The sequence below is a fragment of the Macaca nemestrina genome, chromosome 11, assembly GCF_043159975.1.
Source record: "Macaca nemestrina isolate mMacNem1 chromosome 11, mMacNem.hap1, whole genome shotgun sequence".
Taxonomy (NCBI): domain Eukaryota; kingdom Metazoa; phylum Chordata; class Mammalia; order Primates; family Cercopithecidae; genus Macaca; species Macaca nemestrina.
The window spans coordinates 107398708-107421421 of NC_092135.1; the positions used below are offsets into that span (position 1 = coordinate 107398708).

Genomic DNA, 22714 nt, shown 5'->3' on the forward strand with positions numbered 1-22714 from the left:
TTCTGTTTTTCTGTAAATGTAAAACTGCTTTAAGAAATAAAGCTTATTAATAATGTGTATATTTTTCAAAAACTACAAAAAATCTAATTAAATAGAGATCTATACCATGTTCATTGATCGCAAGACTCAATATTTTTAACACGGCAATTCTACCAAAATTGATCTACAGACCTGAGAAAATTCCAATAAAAAACATAATTTTTATTTAAATTGACAAGTTGACATCAATATTTGTATGGAAATGCAAGGGACTAGAAGAGTCAAAAGAAATTTGTAAAAGAAGAATAAGACTGTGGTATTTGCCATGCCTGATTATAAGATTTACCATAAAGCCAGAGTAATGAAAACAATGTGAAATTGTCATAAGAATCAATGACATAGCAGAGTTCAGGAACAGACCTATACATATATGACCAACTGATTTCTGACAAAGATATTATGGTCATTCAATGAGGAAAGGATGGTCTTTTCACAAAATAATTCTGGAACAACTGATATCTATACGGAAAAATAATCAGTAATACCTTATATCTATTAATTTGAAATAGATCATAGACATTAAAACTATCAAATTCCTAGAAGAGAACAGAAAAAAAGTAGTCCTGGAGTAGACAAAAGACTACTTAGATGTGACCAAAAAAAACCACAAAGCATAAAAAGAAAATTTGATTGAGGAAATAGGGTTTTATCAAAATTAAAGGAGTTTGCATTTCCAAAAATGACATTTAGAAAATGAAATGCAAACAAAAAATTGGAGGAAAATATTATCAAAATATATTCCTTATATATTCCTTGTATATTGGAAGATAAACAACCCAATTAAAAACTAGCAAAATATTAGAACAGACACTTGACAACACAAAATGTGATGCAAGAATGACCAATAAGAACACAGAGACATATTGACATCATTAGTCATCAGGGAAATTTGGTTCTTCTCAATAATTTTAGTTTTTCTACTGAGATTCTCTATTTTATTCACTTATATTTCCTTTATTTAATTGAGTATATTTATAGCAGCTGATTTTAACACTTTTCTATTAATTCCAACATCTGGGTCATCTAAAAATTAATTTCTGTTGATTGTCTTTTTTCTTGAAACTGGGCCACATTTTCCTGGTTCTCTGAATGTTGAATAACTTTGGGTGGTATCCTGGATGTTAAGTTGTGAAGACTTTGTTATATTACTCCAGTGTTTAAGTTTTTGTTTTAGTATTCATTTAATTTGGTTAGATTTGCATTGCAACATCAGTCACTTGGGTAGCAACTCAAACCTCAGTTCAGTATTTGATTACTGTTTTTGTTTTGTTTTGTTTTAATCTTTGACTGGGAAGCATTGAATCTTTTCCATGCAGACATAATTCAGGGATAAAATGGAGATTTGTGCATAGATTATACCTAGAAATTTGGATTATTCCAGTGTCTCTTTTCTTTTCAGTATTTTATTTTCACTTTCCATCACAGGACATTTCCCCAAACTCTATACTCTATTTCAGGAAAATTGTAATTTTTCTATGAGTGTTTGCCCCTGGCAGTATTGTGTGCAATCTTCTCTCAAGCTAAAAGGCATTGAATGTGCCATTCCTTCTTCCAAGTGTTGATTCCCCTTTAAAATGTGCCATTTTGTTTACATTCCAGTGCTTTCTGTTTTTGCTTGTTTTACCCCTACAGGAGACGTTATCTGGGGGACGGTAAGATCCAGTAAAAGTCTACTCAGCAGTACTGAAAACTTATACTTCAACAGTTTCTTAAAGTGTTAAGCATATATCTACCACTCGACCCAGAAATTTCACTCTTGGGTATATGACTAAAAGAAACAACAACATGTCCACAAAAAACCTTATAAAAAAGTTTTTAACAATCTTATTACTAACAGGCAGAAACTGAAAATAACCCCAAATGCCCAGTAGTTAGAAAATGGATATAGAAAATATGGTATATCCATACAATAAAATACTATTGAACAATGAAAAGGAATAAACTGCCGATAACTTACAAAATAAAGAATACATCTCAAAAGTAATATGTGTGCAAAAGAAGCCAGACGTAGAATAGTACATATTGTCTGAATTCTTTTATGGGAATTCCAAGAATATGCAAAGTGAATCCACAGAGAAACATAATCAAAAGTGTAGTTACCTCTATGGGTTGGGGCTGAAGGTGTAGATTGAACATTTCTGATCTGTGCTTTTAACTGAATGTAAATTATACCTCAACAAAATTTTTGAACAGAATGATACATTATGGTCCAGAAGAAGTCAATGGTAATTTGACCACCCATTCAATGAACTAGACATAGAATTGGAAATGGGAGAGCATACTACAAAGCTCATTTTTAAATTTTAAAGCCATTGCAATGGTCAAAACTTTTGAAACATGATAGAAATTTTGATAGATGTGCCTCTAGTCATCATCCATAGAGAAAAGGTCAAGAAATTAAAAACAAAACACAAAAACCCATTTCACGCATAGAAGGTGAAAGACTTATGAGTGTTTGCTCTTCAGTGTCATACCTGCATCTTACATCCACATCTTTTCTATGATGGGTTGCACATTGTATCAGCATTATTTGTGTGTGTATGAACTTTGCTCATTGTTTCTCTAGGGGCCACTTAATTAATGTTTATCAATTTAATAAGCAAATGTCCAGCTGAGCTATAATTTCTCATAGATTTATAAAACTAAAGTGACCTTAGGTGGCATGTGGTTGAGTCTCCTCATTTGCTAATAAAAATATTGAGGTTCAAAATGGTAGAGAGACGTACCCAAGGTCACACAAGCAGGGAACAGCAAATATGGGCCCTCAGATCTGATTTGAAGTCTGGTGCTCTTAACACTATGCAGTACAACCTCCTCAAAGGCTCACCTACTCTTTGACTCTCTGGGGAGAAGGTTTCATCACTTCCTTCATACCGGTAGACCTTTCTCTAATCAGTAGAAAGACATTTATTCCGATGGTTTTCTGACTGAGAAACTATCAGAAGGCCTGTCACTGAGAAAAGGGTATGGTTGTTTATGTACATAATCTTCTGGGCCAAAGAAATACAAATCAAGAATTTAGCCTGAAGACAAGACAAATAATTGTGAAACTCAATATTGGCAGGCTCTTTCTATCTGTGGTTTACTTTTTGGAGTCCAGCACTGTATAGTCAAGGTTTCTTCAGTTGCAAATGACAGGAATCCAACTACAGCAAGCTTAGAAAAGAAACAAAAATCTATTGGCTTAAAAAATGGCATTTCTACCTTGAGACATAGCAGGATCCATGGAGTCTTTCAAGGGCTCTTTTCTCCATCTCTCCATGCTGCTTTTCTACATGGAAGGAAATATAGTCACTGACAACTCTATACCTATATCCATCCGATTCACTATTGTTCATATGACACATCTCATGGAAAAAACCTGACTGGAAATATTTGGGACATATGACCACCCTGGATCAATCACTATACATGAGGAGAACAGGTTCTATTATAGACTTAGCCAGGATCACATGTTCACCTCTGAGAAAGAGAAGAGAGGCACACATTTTACTATCATATCAAGAATCATATGAAAAGGATTGTTCCTCTAAGGAAGGGAAGCTTAGCTGAGGGGGAAAAAAAAAATCACTTCGACACAAAATCCCTCATTAAACTAGAATCCTAACCACATGGAGTCCCCTCCTAAAGTTGTTTGACATCCCAGGGCACTGACTCCTGCAAACTGTATTTCTAAGGCTGCTTTGTCAACTGACTTTCTTCTAGGTTCACAAATGACAGGATTTTGAAATACAGGTTAAAGAGGAGCCACAGTATTTCTTTTCACTCTCAGCTTGTGGAGGACCCTCCAGCATTATTATCTTTCTCCCAGGAAGCATCTCTACTGTGGTCTCAGTTCCCTTAATGCAGCTTGGGCTCCTCATTCCTGGTAAAGCCTCCTCTCTAGCACTCCCCAGCCTGAGAGTGGTAGTACTTTCCTACTAGTAACTATCATCGTGTTGCCTCATCATCCCCTAGTTGGCTTTTTAGTTGTTTGAATCTTTTGTAATTTGTTCCCCATACTAAACTCTCTCTATTGACTTACAACATATAGATGTTATTTTTCTGAAAGAACTCTAAGATGTGTGTTGAGAAGAAGCAATCTCCCATATAAGGACCAGGTTCCCCAAAGAGAAAAGTCATTAGAGTTAATCAGCTAATCTTAAAGTAGGGGGGTTGGGGGGGGTGGGAGAACCTGCGGAACACTCTACTTTAAACTATTGGAGAAATAATCTATTTTTTATTGCTGTTTTTTAGAGACAGCGTCTCACTCTGTCACCCAGGCCGGAGTGCAGTGGTGTAATCATAACTCACTGCACCCTCAAACTTCTGGCTTCAAGCGATCCTCCCTCCTGAGCTGCTGGGATTACAGGTGTGAGCCACCGCTCCTGGCCCTGGAAAATTACTCTCAGTGAGCACCTGCACCTGCATGCCTGGTCATGAATGTGAGCTGCTAACACTCTGGTAGGGTGCCTACTCCTTCCTCCCATCCACATACTGTCTATGATTTCCTAGTCTCCTAAGACATCCTTCTTCTCAATCAGGCCATCTTCCAAGGAGGAGTATCAACTCCTCCAGCCTCCCAGCTCCTGGGTGTACCTTGATACTTCCAAACTCACTGCAAGCGTCACTGGCACATGGTATGAAGCAGAGCAGGGGAGGCAGGACACAGAACACTGGGCATGACTGGGGAGGCCAGGCTTTCACAGCTTCATCTGTGATGGTTTCTAATCCTTGCAGGCTCCCATCATTGGGTCTCTTTCCATCTGAAAATGGAGGAAATTAGACCAACTGCCTAAAAAATCAACTCTAATGTGCTAGGTTCTAAGATTCTATGGTTAATTTAAGTGACAGAACCACCTTATGGCTGCTGTTTCATCTGCACTGTGAAAACTGTACAAGCCACACCTCAGAATGTTGGCTGACCTTAAAAACACCTTGTTAGTACTTGATATAGACACTCGAAGTAATTCTAAGTTGCATCTTACTTTTCTTACTTAAAATAAAATGCTCTCTGATTATGAAGATTCATACTGCATGGTATGAATGGTAAAGAATCATTTGTTTTCTCGGTCATTTCACTTTCAAAAGTATTTAAGAGGTAATTTTTTTTAATGGTGATATTTCAAGGTCAACATTTTCCGTGCTTTCTAATTCATTGTATTTGTATCGTTCTTCAAAGATTCTTCATATTCATTATCTTTTTAAGCATGAGAGAATTGGACTGTCATTTTTAGTTCTCATATGACACATGAATACACTGAGAGTTAGATTAAGTGAACTGTCTCTAGAGCATACGTCTGGCTATCTAGAAAGTAATAACCATAAAGGGAGGGGATCTTTTTTTATTAGGGTTGGGGGAAAGGTTTGTTTTATTCACTGATGTTTCTAGTGCTTAGAAGAGTGCCTGACACATACTAGGTGTCAATGAACATTCGTTGACTCAATAAATGAATGAATCTAATTAGTGACAGAGCTGGGTCTAGAATTCTCTACTCCCTCAGCCATTGCTCCTTTAGTGCTGACAAGAGTTGTTCTATGTTCTCAAGCGCCCCACATTTCGCTTGCCGTTTCTGGATGCACCTGTGGTTGGGTTTGTGAGGCAAGGCCCGTGAGCTTTCCTGGTGAGGTGCCACTGGTATCCCCGCCTCACAGCGACACAGGGGAGGGAAGCCGGGGGTCTCTGGAGGTTGCTCCCGCGAGACTAAAGCTGCTGCCTCCGATTTTCCAAGGACGCCAGTTAGGAAGGCCCGCCTGTCCCGCCGCACGGGCACTGGCCTCACTTACTGGCCTCACTTTGTCGCGGGAAGGGACCAGGGCTCTGGAGAACGCCCAGGCCAGCGGCTGGGCGGGGCTCTCCAAGGCTCCCACCTCGCGGTCCCCGCCTGGCGGCCGGCGGCTGCGGCAGGAGGCGGGGCGGCCGTGCTCCCCCTCCCGGACACTGCGGCGGTGGCAGCGCCAGCCCCGCCGCGGCCGCCCACGGGCTCGCGGAGTCGGGCGGGACCTGCGCGGGGCGGGGAGGAAGGGTCGGGGCGGGGCTGCAGCTCGAGAAGGCTGGTGGGGGCGCCGCTCTCAGTCTGGGGCGGGCGCTCGGGCTGCGCGGGCTCTGGGCAGCAGCAGCAGCAGCAGCAGCATCCTCTCTTCCTTTACTTCCCTTCCGCTTCTTTCTCTTCCTTCTCCTTCTCCCCCCTCCCCCCCTTCTTCCCCTAACCCTTCCACCCCTCTGCTTCTTCTCCGGAGGACGCTAAGTCCGTGAGCGGCGGTAGTCGCGACCGCGGGTGCATCCAGTTTCTGCGCCCAGGTAAGAGACCGTCCCCACCTCTGACTCTATGTAGGGCGCCTCTCCTTTTGCCTCGGTCTCTGAGTAGAAAGAGGTGGGAATGGGGAGGGGTCGTGTCTCATCCTCTAGCACTCCTAGCAGGCAGTCTGGGAGTTGGCCGAGCTGCCCAGCCGTGCACCTGGCGGAAGATTCGGGCCTGTCCTATCCAGGTGTCCACTGCGGAGTAGGGGGCAGGACGTTACTGGTACCTGAGCCCTGGCTTCGTAGAAGTGCGAGTAACCTTGTTAGGTACCACTTTGAAACGACTGAAAACTTAGGCCAGGATAGAATACGTGTATCGAAAGCCAGTATTACCTGAGCTGTGGAAAGAAGGGGGGTGGATTCTGCAAAGATAGTGGAAAATAGGAATTCGAGGTAGGAGATTTTTTTGTTCATCCAGCTGTAGAGAACTGCACACTGGCAAGTGAGTGAGTGAGGGAAGCCTTGCCCATTTCAAATCATGTTTCTCTGTAATTCCTTCAGAAACAGCTGGGAGAGGAGGACTGATATTTATAATTGTAGGAAAATGAAAAATCCATGTCTGGTGGTGTTGGAGGGCGGGGCACGAAGAAATGAGTCTGGTTGAGCTTCCACACAGTCGTTTTGCTTTTTAAACGATGGGGGTGGACGTCTGAATCTACAGTACATCTATTCTTTTCTTCCTTTTCTTTTTAAAAGGTTTTTTTGGTGGGGAGAGGGGGACTGCAGTGCTCGCTGCCTTCCTTCCCCCACCTCGTCTTTTGTTTAAGGATGGAAATTTCAAGAAAGAGTGTGTGGGGGGCTAGGAATGGGGAGGTGTATATTTGGGTGTGTATTGGGGGGAGGGGTAGTAAAGCATCCTTGAAACGAAACATCCTTGAAAACGAAATTAATGTTATTCTGCCTGGCCATCGGGGCTTCAGGATTTTGTCAGAAAATAAAAAGCTTTCATTAGCAACAAGCCCGTTTGTGACAATTGCTGTGTGCCATCTGTTGTAAGCCCTTAGCACAATGCTTCCAGGACATAGACCCTTTAAAATTGAGTCCAGTGTAAAGCGTTTTTGTTTAAATGCATAAGCATACAAGTATGCACACAAATGTGTAATACACTACATACATGTTACAAAAGGAAATTGGTACTTAAAAGACTGACTTTTAAAAATTGTATTTAAGGGTTTGGAAATTATGTTATGAATAAAATATGTAGTGCAAAACAAAAAAAAATATTGGTGGTGGTATATAACTTTGGGTGTGAGGCAAAGGGATTGATGACTGTTGGTAAGGAACTAACTTAAATGTTAAAGATATAATTTATTTTAAAATGATGCGTCTAGAAAAGGAAATGATTGCAAAATGAAATTGAGGTTTGCAGCCACAGTGAGGCGATGGAGAACAAAGCCTTTTATGTGAGCCACATTATGCAAAATGTCCCATGCATGAGCTGCAGGTACCAGCCCAGTTCAAAAGCATAGTTCTTTCACTATGTCATTTCACTGAGGACAATTATGATTTTTTTGGCAGTCAAATAGATTGAATAAATGGAATCCCTTTAGAATGTTGTTAATTTTATGCCCAAGGAAAAGATTACAGCCTTCCATCAGAATATAACACAAAATAGCACTTTAACTGGGCAATAGGTGTCTGTATTTTGGTAGAAATCCTTATGAATTTACAAATCATGGAAGTTCCAAAAGCCCCAGCCCCATGCACACAAAGAACCCTTCCTTCAAGAAAAAGTCATTTTTTTTTCATTCAGTAAGGATTATTATATTTGTGTGTGTGTGTGTATGTTGATTTCCTGGTAATTTCATCTGATTATCATAGGTTTACATCTGCATTCATGATTTGTATATTATCAGAGCCATTGTGGCTTCAGGATCAGTGGTACATGCTGTTTATCTGTTGTTCATTCAATTTTAATTTTTCATATTTTACAGTTTGCTACAATATTATTTAATGTCCAAAGTTTTCTTTTTTAAAACCATAAGTAGAAAATTGCTTAACACACATCTGAAGATCTAAGTAATTTAAAAATAGAGCTACCTTTTATAAAATAATATTTTAGTTATACTAATTTTTATTTTATTTATCTCCTCTCTTATTTTTTTTCCCTTTTCTTATCAAATAACCTGTTTCTTTATGGCTGCCTTAGTCTTCTGTTTATGTCTAGACTGCCATAGCAGGTCCAGTGTTCTCAAGAATTTTGAATTTAGGATTGTTCATTCTCTCCAGCACCTCTCAGGATGATTTGTTTACAGCACCTTCTCAGGGAGGAGAGAGGGAAAGAATGTGCTGAAAGAGCATGACCCAGTGAAACTGGCACAGCCATTACCTCATCCTAGTAGGTACTTCAGATTCATTGAGGGAGCAGGCATCCTCTCAGTGGAAACCAAACACCAGGAGCACACCCATCTCAGGGCAAAAGCCTTTCTCTTCCCATAGCAGCCTCTACTAATGTCGTTCCACTGAGGTTAAAGGGATATTTTCTCTTTTGTGTATTCCTTTTCAGGGATCTTGAACTTGGTTAGAAGTATGTAGCCAGAAATGAAACTTGGCACAGAATCCTCTAAGCCTGAAGGAATAATTTCATTCCTTTACCCCTTTTGGTTTAAACCAGTTTCCAAATTTTCTAAACATCAGAAGGGAAAAGGAAGAAAAATGTTGGTATATTTTTGTGTATTTTCTTATCACACATACGTATTTAGTGTTGAATTTTACTAGCAATTAGACAACAGACTGGACATGCTTTTAACAAATATAGTTGCACTGTTGACAATTTAAAAAATCATTATTACATTTGCTTATAGGACAATAGGTGCGTCCTTCAGTGATTCATTGATGTCCGTATAAGACTGACCATATGAAACTGGGGATTTTAGTATTCAAGTTGGTAACTCTGATTATTGAATCCTTTCAATACTTAATTTCCTCTTAACAGATTAAAATAAAGAATCTGAAATAACAGTTACAATAGAAGATAACACCACACCCAGATCAAAACTATCCTCCTTAATGCTAAAAGTAGTCACTTTAGGCAAGTCATTAGTAAATGCATGAACCTGAACAGTTTTGAAACAATCTCAAATTTTTTTGTCTCTGTTACAGATGAGTTAAAGATGCTAATAAACTCTTTGAGTCATATCTGATTCTCTCAAATATATCAAGTCTTTTTGCTACTTTAATTATCTCTTTACTGTTGCTATTACCTTTATCTACTCAATCTAGACCTTTTCATATAAGGGCTGTGTTTTGATCATTTCACCATATTTTCCCTCCCTTCACACCGTTCTTTTAAATTCGATATTTGGATGTTAGACTTACTGTTCTCTAGCTATTTTTGTTTCAGTAATGTTACTCTCTTGATAAAAATTTGGCCTTTATTTTTCATTAAGGAGAGCACTTACTACCATTTATGTATTTATTTATTTATTCATTATGAGAAACAACTTTTGATATTCTCAGTTATCAATTGCAGAAAATGGTTCTAGGCACCAAAAGCAGTTAAAGGGCTGCAAATTAATATGTTGTACACAAAAGGCCAAAGTCAAGGGAGAGAATGTGTATGGAGGTTTGGGTGGGTGGGTGTAGAGGAAGATGTGGAATGAAAGCAAATTCTCAGCTATTAAAAGCTGTCCATGTAGGGTAGAGATGAGCCTTTTTTTTTTCTTTTTTTTTTTATTATACTTTAAGTTCTAGGGTACATGTGTACAAAATGCAGGTTTGTTACATATGTATACTTGTGCCATGTTGGTGTGCTGCACCCATCAACTCGTCAGCACCCATCAACTCGTCATTTATATCAGGTATAACTCCCAGTGCCATCCCTCCCCCCTTCCCCCTCCCCATAATAGGCCCCAGTGTGTGATGTTCCCCTACCAGAGTCCAAGTGATCTAATTGTTCAGTTCCCACCTATGAGTGAGAACATGCGGCCTTTTTGTCTGAGAGGGTGAAGAAGGAATAAATGTTTTGTTTTTCTGTTTCAACATATTTTGTCCCCATCCCTCCTCTGTCATGTCTTTGAACTAAGGCATGGTGCTTCCTTGTAAAAATTATACAGTATGTTTATTGGAAGGAGATTTATGGTGAATTAGGTGAATTCAGAATTTTAAAATGATGTGAACACAATTAGATGAATTTGTATGAAAAACACTTTGAATCTAATCTTTGATCTTTCCTGTTCAAGACATAAACTTTCCTTTGAATGGTAGTACTTTAACTGTAATACATTTTACTTAAACGTTTCAGTAAAATTCTATGGAAAGTTAGACAAAACAAAGTGCTCAGAATCCTCTTTCAGTCTGTTGTTAAGTTTATATTGTGGAAGTTGGGGAAAGTTTTAGACAATTTGTTTTCCATTAAAACACACGCCAGATGGGGCACATTTCTTTTCTTTCTTTCTTTTTTTTTTTTTTTTTTGCTTTTTGTTATGTTAATGAGCCTTTTAGGGCAAATAATTTACTTTTAAGATCACACACCTTGACTTTTTTCTTTCCTCCTTTTTTGTCTTCTCTCTTTCCTTTCTTCCCTTTCCCTTTTCTTCTTTTCTTCTTTCTTTTTTTTTTTTTTGAGACGGAGTCTCACGCTGTTGCCCAGGCTGGAGTGCAGTGGCGCGATCTCGGCTCACTGCAAGCTCCGCCTCCCGGGTTCCCGCCATTCTCCTGCCTCAGCCTCCTGAGTAGCTGGGACTACAGGCGCCCGCCACCGCGCCCGGCTAATTTTTTGTATTTTTAGTAGAGACGGGGTTTCACTGTGGTCTCGATCTCCTGACCTTGTGATCCGCCCGCCTCGGCCTCCCAAAGTGCTGGGATTACAGGCTTGAGCCACCGCGCCCGGCCTCTTCTTTTCTTCTTTACTTAGATTGCCCCTTCCTTTCAGTTTGTATTGGCGAAATAAACATTGGTCTTTAATATAGCCTGATATTCTTATTGAAATTTATTTTTCATTATATTTATATTTCTCATTTAACGTGAAGTTTTATGCTAACCTCTCCCCCTTCTCAAGGCTCTATCCTTATCTTGGTCCTTTCTTTGAACTTGGCTTTTTTTTTTTGGGACAGAGTCTCGCCCTGTCACACAGGCTGGAGTGCAGTGGCACGATCTCGGCTCACTGCAAGCTGCTTCTCCCGGGTTCACGTCATTCTTCTGCCTCAGCCTCCTGAGTAGATGGGACTACAGGCACCCGCCACCATGCCTGGCTAATTTTTTGTATTTTTAGTAGAGATGGGATTTCACATTGTTAGCCAGGATGGTCTCAATCTCCTAACCTCGTGATCCGCCTGCCTCAGCCTACCAAAGTGCTGGGATTACAGGCATGAGCCACTGCACCCAGACTAAACTTGGCTTTTATATCTCCTAGGCTTCAACAATTTTTTCCTTGTATACCAATCTTTCATAATACTTTCTACCTCAAAAAGGCCTTTAAAAATTGGAAGAAAAGTTACTACCCTATTTCTCCCCATTAGTTTGTATCCAAGTTTATTCAGTTTCCCTTAGGTTGTAGATAGTTGCTCACCCCAATATATCCTCATCAGCCTTCTTTGAATTACTTTAAAGACATTTTGCAGTCAAAAATAATACATCTATACAATGAATTTTTTTAAATAAAAAATTTGACTAGCCGACTGACTTTTTATTATTTTGTTCATCAGACACTATAAAACATGGTTCAACTAGTTTTTTTAAAAACTTAACTAGTAAAGTTACTATGTGTCAGGCAGTCCATTGTCTTTATTTTATGTTAGTTAACTGATTCCACTAATATATACCTATTAAGTGGAGTATGAACTACTGTACGAGCAATCAGTAAATGTTGAACTAAATTAATTTAATTTTAAGTAAAATATTCCTAATTACATTTCTCTGTATAGCATCATTGTTAGCCATCTTAATCTACCTCAAAAATGACCATAAAATACAGTGCTTGAATAGCATGAGTATATTTCGTCCCTTAACTGTCTAGGTCCTTTACAGTTAAAGCAAACTCACAAGTAAATGTACAAACTGACTCTATTTGAGACAAAAAAATCATTTCAATATGAACCCTTTATATTTATTTAAGTAGTAATGGATTTTAGGTGGCTACTGCATTGCATTATAACAATTTAAAAGTACAACATTGTGTTGTTAATGCATGGTGCTGAAATTATATAATGAATTGGTATGAGAAAGTATCAATTTTAGAATGAATAATATGGTATCATTTTGATTGGTATTAAGGCAATTAAATAATGCTCAGCTTTGACATTTTACTATTTTATTTGAGTATTGTGCCTCTCAAATTTGTAATTTAGTCTTCCCTTAAGAGTTTACTTTTTTGAGCAAAATAATGTATTAAATAATAGGCTGCCTATTTTTTATTGTTGATATGATACACTACATTCTTTTGGCCCACTTTGAAAAACAAGCAAAAAAGTTTTCAGGATTCAGTTATTCATTCTTTTTATCTTAGTAGGTCATCTAGTATAGCCAGGAAAATATTTGATTCTTTAATTTGCTACATAAACTTACTTATTGTTTGAATAAAATTTGCAATATGTAGCATACAATTTCTTTACTTAGTGGATGAGAACATGGAATTATAATACCTGTAACAGCTTCTCAGCCTGCTAATTTTGTCTACCTGGTGTTTCACAAGGGCTAACATGATGGTGGTAGTGGTGGTATTTGCATGTTTGTGTATAATTACTTTCTAAGATAGAGTTAGACTTTTATATATTTGCTTTTTTCATAGATGAAATCAATTATTATGCAATCAGTTGATTCCACATGAGAATAATTGGTATTAAATACAATTTAATAGGGGAAAATGACCAAGTATTTATTAATGAAATCAAATTAGATTAATATTAAAGTATCACTGTATTTTTCTGTTTAGATTAAGATAGTCCAGATTCCATTGTTCATTATTGAAATCAAACGGTAAAGCTAAATCTTGTGCTCAGAATTAGAGCGTCTCCATGTTGATCAAAACGTCCTAAGTTGCAATACTGGCTACTAAAATGTATATTTTAAGAAGTTCAGGTGACACTGCTTTCACATGGAAAATGCAGTTTATCTTCACTTAAACACCAGAAACCAGGACTGATGGAACTTTTAAGAATTTTACTGCTAGGGAAACATAAAATACTAAGCATCTATTGAAACCTGAATCTCTTATAAAACAACCAGGTGACTATGATCTAGGATTTAATGTATACATATGTAACAAACCTGCACATTGTGCACATGTACCCTAGAACTTAAAGTATAATAGAGAAAAAAAAAAAAAAAGCTTTGGCCACTGTATCTCAGACGAAAGTTTTGCCTCATTCGGGATGAAGATTGTTATAGAGCACTGAGTGGCCTTTGGTGAAACTGAGCAGTTTTTTTCATTTGTTTAAGTTCTTATAGCTTTAAAACTCCGCCACGAATTTCATGTTTTTTCTTCTTTTGTCTTTAGTAGCACCATATTGAGAGTGGTCAATATCAAAATTGGCAGTATGAAGCTGTGTACAATCCTGGAGATTCTTACTGCCTTATTTAGCCCCTTCCCAAATGGTATCATGAGGGTTTTAATAGGAATCCAAAGTTCTCCATTTAAAAAATGGTATTTAAAATGGATAAACTGATTTTTAATAAAGTATTTTGCTTCCTGACATATTTACAATTTATGTAATGGAATAGCTTTTTGTAGCCCTGTTAATTACTGGACTTAGAAGGACTGTGTGTTTTACATATCTGGAAATATTTAAAATACTATTAAATGCATTCTTTTTATAATTAGTTAATTATTTTCTACATTTACAAATGAGAGCTACAAATGTATTTTTTATTTCTGTGCCTCTGTGCAATCACTGAAGAGGCATCAATTCTCAAGACTTGCTACTTCTATTGAATTAGAGGATGTTTGATGGGGAAAAGAGACTATCAAGAGCAAATGTTGTGAACCTGTGGAGTACATATAAGTAAACTGGGATAGTGACCATTTCAGTGATTTTCCTTATCTAGTTAGTAGTGGAAGCAGGCCTGAGACTCAGTAATTCAGGCTCAAAATCAGTGCTTGGTAAGAGGTGTCACTGAAGACTCATCTCATTCTGACTGCCGTTCCCAACTCTGCTTGTATTTCTGTTCTCTGAGCTGAGGGTGGAGTGAGGTGGCAGTCATACCTGCCCAACTTTGTGACTCAACTGTGACTCTCACATGGATATAAAAGAGGGAGGGGCTCGGAATTCTAGGGTCATTCCAACCAGCTGCATGCCAGCTACACTACTATAAGCATTGAGACTAAATCTGATCCAGGAAACACTTACAAAGCTACTGCTCCAGGGCCATTCCTGTGGTTTGGATCTCTCAGGATAGTAGTTTAAACTCTGGGGATGTGTGCCCAGACTTGGAAAGCCAATGAGCTTTTCTGTGAGCTTGAACTATCCATACTGATGCTTCCAGACTGATTTGAGTCTATGTTTAAACTTGGCTCAACATATAAGGGGAATGCAACAAAAATAGGCAGGTTGAAACTTTTTTCTCATCTATAGTGCCATTAAATTTTCTTAAAATTGCTTTCCTTTTGTGTTTCCCCCAGATTTAACATTTTTAGCTAAGAGGAAGTGAGCTAGAAAGGCTGTGGGCCTCTGTGTTTGTGCCTGTTTCCCACTTACCTTCCTACTCTTACGTGCCTTCCTGTTTCTCTGCTGACAGTGCTCCATCCCTCTTGGTAGTTGTTGTTTTTGTTTTTTTGTTTGGTTGTTTTTTGTTTTGTTTTGTTTTATTTTGCTTTTTCCAAGACTTCAAATTAAATAAGAATTGGGTGTTGCTGTGGTTACTGTGTTCAGCAGAGCTTCACCTGCACCCATGCTACTTAAGCATTATAGAGCCTTTAGTTGACAAATACTTGAAAGCCATAAAGAGCATCTTGAAGGAAAGAAATTAAGTAGAAATTGTGCTTAAATATTCAAGGAGAAACATATTCCTGGTCACTGAAAACTGAAACCATACCACTGTCGAGAAAATTAGAAGAATTCTAATGCCACCGTTCTGTTAGAATATTCCGTGTAATATGTCTTAATTCTCTAGACGAAAATGTCTAATCATCCAACAGAATCAGAGTGACTGTTTTATCACTGAGTAGATAGAACAAAGTTTCTTATAATTTCCGTATACATTGATGAAAAATGGGTTGTGCATATTGTCTTCCTCTGAAGTGTCTTTATGTGGTACAAGGAATAAAACCACCTTAATTGTATATCAAGAGTCAACACATATAAATGCGGATCTCTTAAAGTAAGATATTTCATACTCTTCTTAGTTTATTTTATTTGATGGTCTGAAAATTTAAATAATCTGTAAAGAATTAAAATAATGCCTTTTAGAACGTGATATTCTTACTTGGGAGGGATTCACTCTGTCTTCTACTTGAATATCAGGTTAGTGTGTTCTTTCTTAGATCACAGCCCATGGTTCATTCATTTATTTATTTAACAAATGGTTATTGGGTTCCTAATATTTAGCAGGCACTTTTCTGAATGTGGAGAATATCAGAAGAAACCGTATAAATTCCTGTCCTCATGGAGCTAACATTCTAGCAGCAGGAGACAGACTTTAACAAGTAAAATAATAAATGAACATTTCAGACACAAATAATTGCTGTTGGGAATATACAATAAACATATATAATAGAGCTTGTCTGTGGTGGGATAGGCTGCCTTTGGAGGCATGAGTGATGAGAAGTAGCCAGCCACAGGAGTACCCGGAGGAAAAGCTTTCAAGTGAGAGAGAATAGCCCTAAAGCAGGACGAAGCTTGATACATTTGGGAAACAGAAAGACCAATGGCACTGGCTTTTGACCCCGATAAGGAGTTTGTCTTTTATTTAACTTGCACTGCATTGTAATTTTTGAGGTTGTTAAAAGCAGAATTTTTTTAGGATCTTGTAAAAGCTTTCAAAGATTAATTATATCTTCTAAATCCCTCTAGATATATCTGTATCTTATTTGCTAATGTGTTAAATCACAAGAGAGAAATAATTTAGAAAATCAGAAACCAATGGTGGAAACAAGAATAGACTTTTGGTAAGCTGTCCTTATCTAATGCTGTAATGTAACTCAACCTGTATCTTTTTTTTGGCTGTTGGAGAATTACATGCATAATTAATTTTAATCACTTGTAGTCTCTTTGTACCCCAAACTAAGCTTTTCAAAACAATCTAAACAGAAAAGTACAAATTCGTGTTTGAGAGCAGTAGTCAAAAAAAAATTCCATTCTCAATATGAATGTGTCCTTTGGCTATTTCCCGACAGCAGATTTAGTTGTAAACAAGGTCAGGTGCCAAGCAACAACCAACATTAAATAACAGTGTAACACACATTTTGCTTCTTAGAGACAACGGTCTAAATCTCCTGATAATTTGGTAAGTGAGCTGATCCAATTTCATGATAATCTTGAATCATTAATAAACAGTGTACCTCTTTATGCATCTATTGCTTATACTAAAATATTTAATGCACTTTTCAGATATTTATGGCCTTAGTATAATGCTCTATTGAGTTTAGCTTTAAATACAGTTTGCAGACATTTGATTGATTATACTTTTGGCATGGTTCAAAGCTGTTTACTTTTTTCCTAAGCATGCCTTCAATAAACAAAATTATTATCGTTATTATTTTATTATTATTATTTGTTTGAGATGGAGTCTTGCTTTGTCGCCCAGGCTGGAGTACAGTGGCGCCATCTCGGCTCACTGCAAGCTCTGCCTCCCTGGTTCACGCCTTTCTCCTGCCTCAGCCTCCTGAGTAGCTGGGACTACAGGCGCCCGCCACCATGCCCGGCTAATTTTTTGTGTTTTTTAGTAGAGACAGGGTTTCACCATGTTAGCCAGGATGGTCTCGCTCTCCTATCCTCGTGATCCACCCACCTCGGTCTCCCAAAGTGCTGGGATTACAGGCGTGAGCCACCATGCCTGGCCTATTTTTTAAATTTTTTTATTTTGTCATGTTATGGTAGTTACTGGACATTTCCAAAGTATCACATAATTTAGGAGCAATTAATATTTTTATTTTATAATGGGGTATTTAATTATTGTTGATTTTTCTTTAAGCCTCTTTCCTTGACTTCTGTTTTATTTTTAGTATTATTTTTTATTATATAAATTACTTTAATATGGAACCATTCGATATAGGGATCTCCCAGACTTGCAGTTACTTAAATGTTAAAAATATGGGACAAGCGTGGTTACTCATGCTTATAATCCTAGCATTTTAGGAGTCTGAGGCAAGAGTTCAAGACCAGCCTAAGCAACATAGTCAGACCCCAAATCTACAAAATAATTTTTTTAAAATTAGCCAGGTGTGATATTACGTGTCTGTAGTCCTAGCTACTCAGGAGACTGAAGTGAAAGGATTGCTTGAATCATGGAGTTTGAGGCTGCAGTGAGCAATGATTGTGCCACTGCACTCCAGCCTGCATGACAGAGCCAGATCCTCTCTCTCTCTCTATATATATATGTTTTATATATGTGTTATATATGTTTTATGTGTTATATATGTTATATACATGTGTTTTTATATATATATATAAAACAAATCAACAAATAATTCAAATATATATTAAAGTCTGAATAGTATTCTTGGAATTATATCCAAAATGTGGCCTTTTTAATATTGAGATATTACTAAGCATCAAATTTAAATTAAAATGTATTTCAAAGAGTTAATAAAAGAGCTTTAAAAAGAATCAGAAAAGTAATTAATTTCTTCTATATAGACAACCCTGCTTGTGCTATAGAATATCAAATATACAGCATATTGGTCTCCTCTAGTTGACAGTCACTAGAGATATAAGACATAAAACTAGTATTAAAAATAATATAATTTACAACCATATGAATGGTAAAAAAATAAAGTATGTCTTGTAAGTGCTAGCAAATTCAGAGGAGGGAGAGTCATTGCCATGTGCAGAAGTGAAACACATTATGTCAGAAGCAGCATGAGTGTGTCTAGGTTTGGAAAAGCACCTAGATAGGACAATAGCAATAGCAAAGGCACTGAGGTGACAGTGAGCAAAGCAAACCAGATTGCCTATAATAGAGGGTTTCTTTTGGAGAACAGTTGCCTGTGTGGGTGGTGCTGGATTTGTAGAGGTCCTTAGTAAGAGATTTGGGTTCATCGTAAGGCCACTGGCATCAGTGAAGGATTTTTGACCTGGGAAATGGTGTGAGGAATGTGAAATATTCAGATTAGCAAGAAAAATTTGGGGAAAGATAGTGGCCTGCCTAGAGTTTCTACATATGGTGTAGCATAGAGACATCAAACTATTTAGACTGGGAAACTAAGGGACTTCTTTGGAAACTTTGGTTACAGACATTTTCACATACAATTAAGAAAATATCAACATTAAAGAATGGGATAGTGTGATGCTGGTGGAGATGGGTGAGAGTTAGAAGCCATGCAGAAATGTCAGTCAGTGAATAATATAGGCTTCTATTGGGGTTATGTCACATGCATGCCAAATATATATATATTTAAAGGCACTGGCCTTGGAAAATAAAGGAAAAGAACAAAGATTAATTTCTATTTAATTCCTTCTAATTTCTAGACCTTAATGGAAATGGACTTCATGACTTCACAGATAAGTTAGTAAACAGTTATTGAAAATCAGTTGTATGTGTGTATATGTATGTTAACAAATTGTCTTTCAGAAGATTATAAACACATCTTGTTAGATATTTATTTCTAATTTTAAAGATTTGCACTAAGACCTGTTAATATTTTTATAGTTAATGTACTGTGGTAGGGATTGGCAAGCTATTTTATCAAAGGGCCAGAGAGAAAATTTTTAGGCTTTGTGGGTCACGTATAGTCTCTATTACAATTACTCAGCTTTGCTGTCATAGCAAGAAAGCAGCCACAAACAATAGATAAACAGTTGTTATCATGTTCCAATAAACTTTTATTACCAAAAACAAGTGACAGTCCCATTTGACCTTCAAACTGTATTTTGTCAACCCTGGCATATGTTGTCATGGTTGAACATGAATCCAGAAAATAGCTTTGAAATTATAAAAACCATGCTGTTAAAAGATAAATACATGAAGACTATGTGAAGACAATAGTTAATATATTTCCCTTTATGAAGTCCCATGGATGGAATCTTTAGATTTCTCTCAAGTCAGAGCATGTTAGATACTGGAGACTCTTTCCTAAGCCATTAGCTTGGTTTTGTAATCAGTGTTTGTGACGTTGATTGTGTCTCTATTTTTTTCTTGGCTTCTAGTAATCTCAGAATAAAATCGTGTCCCCCTTCAAGTAACTGTGTAGAATCTTTAGTAGACATTTCATACACTAACATTTTCATGCATCATTTTCTTATGATTTCTCTTTATCCTAATTTTGTTGAATCTTTTTATTAAAAGGTAAAATGTAAATCAAACTATATTCTGTGTTTTCATCAGAGATCTACTTTCAGTGAAAGTCTGTGACCAGAACAATATTCACTTTTCAGAAGGAAAAGATGGCATGGCCTTTTTGGTCATATTGATCATATTGTATTGTCAATTAGGACAGATTGCATTGTTCTTGTTCGGTTTTCACAAGTGAGACCATTTTCTCAAAAATAAATTATAACGTGTGTGTGAATATGCTGTTGGAGGACATTTGTTAAATCTGTTACCCATGCACTTAAAAAAAGTGGGGTGGATTTTTTGATTCTGAACCTTTCACTGTTTGTTATCAAAAATGTCTTTTAAACCGTTTTGCAACCCTCTCAACTTTAGTGATCCTGGTAGGAAGATGCTAAGACCCAGGTGTTTTGTCTTATAAGTGCATGGTCATGAAAATATTCTGAGAATTAGAATTTAGATATGTAAGCACTATTTTGTCTCTCCTCAGAATGCCACATGAGGTTTTCTCATTCAAACTGAAATCTGGGACTTACAGTATAACTATGAATTTTGATTTTGTTTTGTTTTACATATTCTCAAGTGAAATTGTACTGTTGCCTTCTAATTTCGATAATAGGTAGATATTGTGGATGCATTGGAATTATAATTAAATAATTGGCCTAATTTTCACTGTTCTATTAAATCAATAGTGAGATTGTTTGACTCTTCCAGAAATAACATGATGGACAAGAAGGCTCCTCATGTGACCATTAGCCCGAAAACAAAAAGTTATTAATTAGCTGTGACTTGATAATGATTCTTAGACATAATCAATGGGAGTGTCAAGGGAAATGGCAATATTCTTTAAAAGTTAAGAAAAATTGAAGAATACTGTACAAAAATACGTAAGTTAGAAAGTTCTTTGTTGTCAGATAGTTAGTGGTTTGTTCCCCCTTATCAGGACTTGTATTTGAGATAAGATGTTCCCCTGTAATCATCTTGCATTGTTTAGAGTCACAGAGAATTAGAAATGTAACAAGTTGCATTTCAACCAGATGTGGAACATAGATGACACCTTGAGTGATGAGCCATGTGTATAGTCAGAACCAGATTTCAACAAATATTGTTGCTTAGGTGCAGTTGCAAGGAAAGTACAATAGGCATGAGACTGTACTATTGTTATGGTAGTGAAATATATAAAGTATCTCAAATATTAGCAAGAGGTTAGATTAAGCTAAGTTAGTCAAGATGAAAAGATGGTGTTGTACTTTGCTAAAGTGAGTTCAATTTTTATTTTCCTGTGGCAAAGAAAAAATTAATATTTTATTGTAGATATCAGATACTTATGGAAACAGTCTGTAGATAAAGATGTGAATGTAAATGGAGTATGAATATTTAACCTTGAGGATATTATTTTTATTATTTTAAAGTAATTATTTCAAGGTAAAAATTGCTTAGGATTCCTGTATTATGCTGGGTTATTTTTCGCATCCCAAAATATTTCAAACATAAGAGCAGCCACTGGAAACTTTGTGATGAATAAATATTCATGACTTTGTATCTTGTGATTAAAACATAGTTTATTATGTAAATAACTTCACTGATTTTATTCAGCATCCTTTTTCTGGGAATATAATTAGGAAAAAACATTGAACAATTGCAGTTGTCTTTCTAAAAATATTATGCACTTTCTTAAACCTGAAGAGAAGGTGCTGTATGTCTATGGAGAATCAACTCTCACCATTGAGCTGAGGAGCCCTAGTTTAGGCCAAGGCACATCTGGAAAATGCTTCTCCTTAGAAAAGTACTATTGGCTTAAACAGAGTGGCAGCACTTATTCATGCCATTTCTGGACTCATGTCAGCATCCTCAGGATGGAATGAAAAGTAACCTTACAATGACACGGCTCTCTGGTGGTCAGATTTGCTGTTACATATCATCTTCATAAAATCTAGGAATACATATATTCAGAACACAAACAACATTTCAGATTTTGAGATAACTATATTATATGTTTTTAATATAATCTAATAATAGAATAAAATAGACCTCCTGTTGGAAAAATCCATGCCAACTCTAATAAAAATTTCATTTTGCTCTTAAAAATAACATACAGATTTTTATTCGGTTGCCATTTAACTGCTTAAAAATTTGTAAGTTAAACATTTGAAGTTATACATGAACAGTGTAATGCCTCCTCATTGATGGTATGTAAATAAAGTTTCTTCTCTATTTCTGAAGTTGGAGATAATAAAATGGAGAACAAAGAGGGGTATCATATGGTGATCGCTTTGTATAACTCCAGTTTGACTGAGTGCTGTTATTTCTGTGTACCCACATTGCTGCTCCGTTTTGTCATTTATAAGATTATACATTTGATTACCTAATTCCATAACTACATGTGGTTACTAAGGTCCACATTTATTAATACCTATACTTCTTTGAACAAGATGCCTAATATATGTGCGTGTATAAATATGTACATATATATAATTTTTAAAGGATAACTTTGCATAGACTAATAAGGGAAGTACTGGAAAAAAATCTAAGTTGAAACTAAATTATGACTTTCTTGGCCCTTGTTTCATTATTTTTAAGGTGACGATAGTTACCAAAGATCTCTTGAGTTTTTTGTTTTGTTTTTGCTTCACATCTAAGAATCTGGAAGTCAAATTAAAGCTATATTTTAGGGCAAAGACTTATTGTTTCTCAGGAAGTGAGAGTGAACAAAATACTCTATATACCACAATGGTAGCTCCATAGAAAAAGGGAATGTCAACAGGTTTACCATACATAAGGGATGCTGATCACTTTTAGGTCACATTAGCCATTTGAGAACAGTCAGAAAGTAAGCAACTGTCACCCTTTATAAAATTGTATAAAGTTTATAAAATTTTAAGTCGATGTTATGTTATCCCAGTGCTTGGTACTGGGATATCCAACATGAATAGATAAAGACAAAGCACTGAATTTATGTGGAAGAGAATGTAAATAAAATAACATCTTACTGACTCTTATTTATTTTATGGTTTTGTTGTCCACACAATA

The 22714-nt window shown here is 36.7% G+C and overlaps 1 protein-coding gene across 3 annotated transcripts in view; it reads left to right on the forward strand.

Moving 5' to 3' along the window:
• The first annotated feature begins 6093 nt into the window (after positions 1-6093).
• LOC105481123 (microtubule associated protein 2) overlaps positions 6094-22714 on the forward strand; it is a 315665-nt gene continuing 299044 nt past the window's right edge. For all 3 annotated transcript variants that reach the window (XM_071073883.1, XM_011740412.3, XM_011740414.3), the window contains exon 1: positions 6094-6319. The gene's annotated coding sequence lies outside the window, so the exon portion shown is untranslated. The remainder of the gene's footprint in view (positions 6320-22714) is intronic.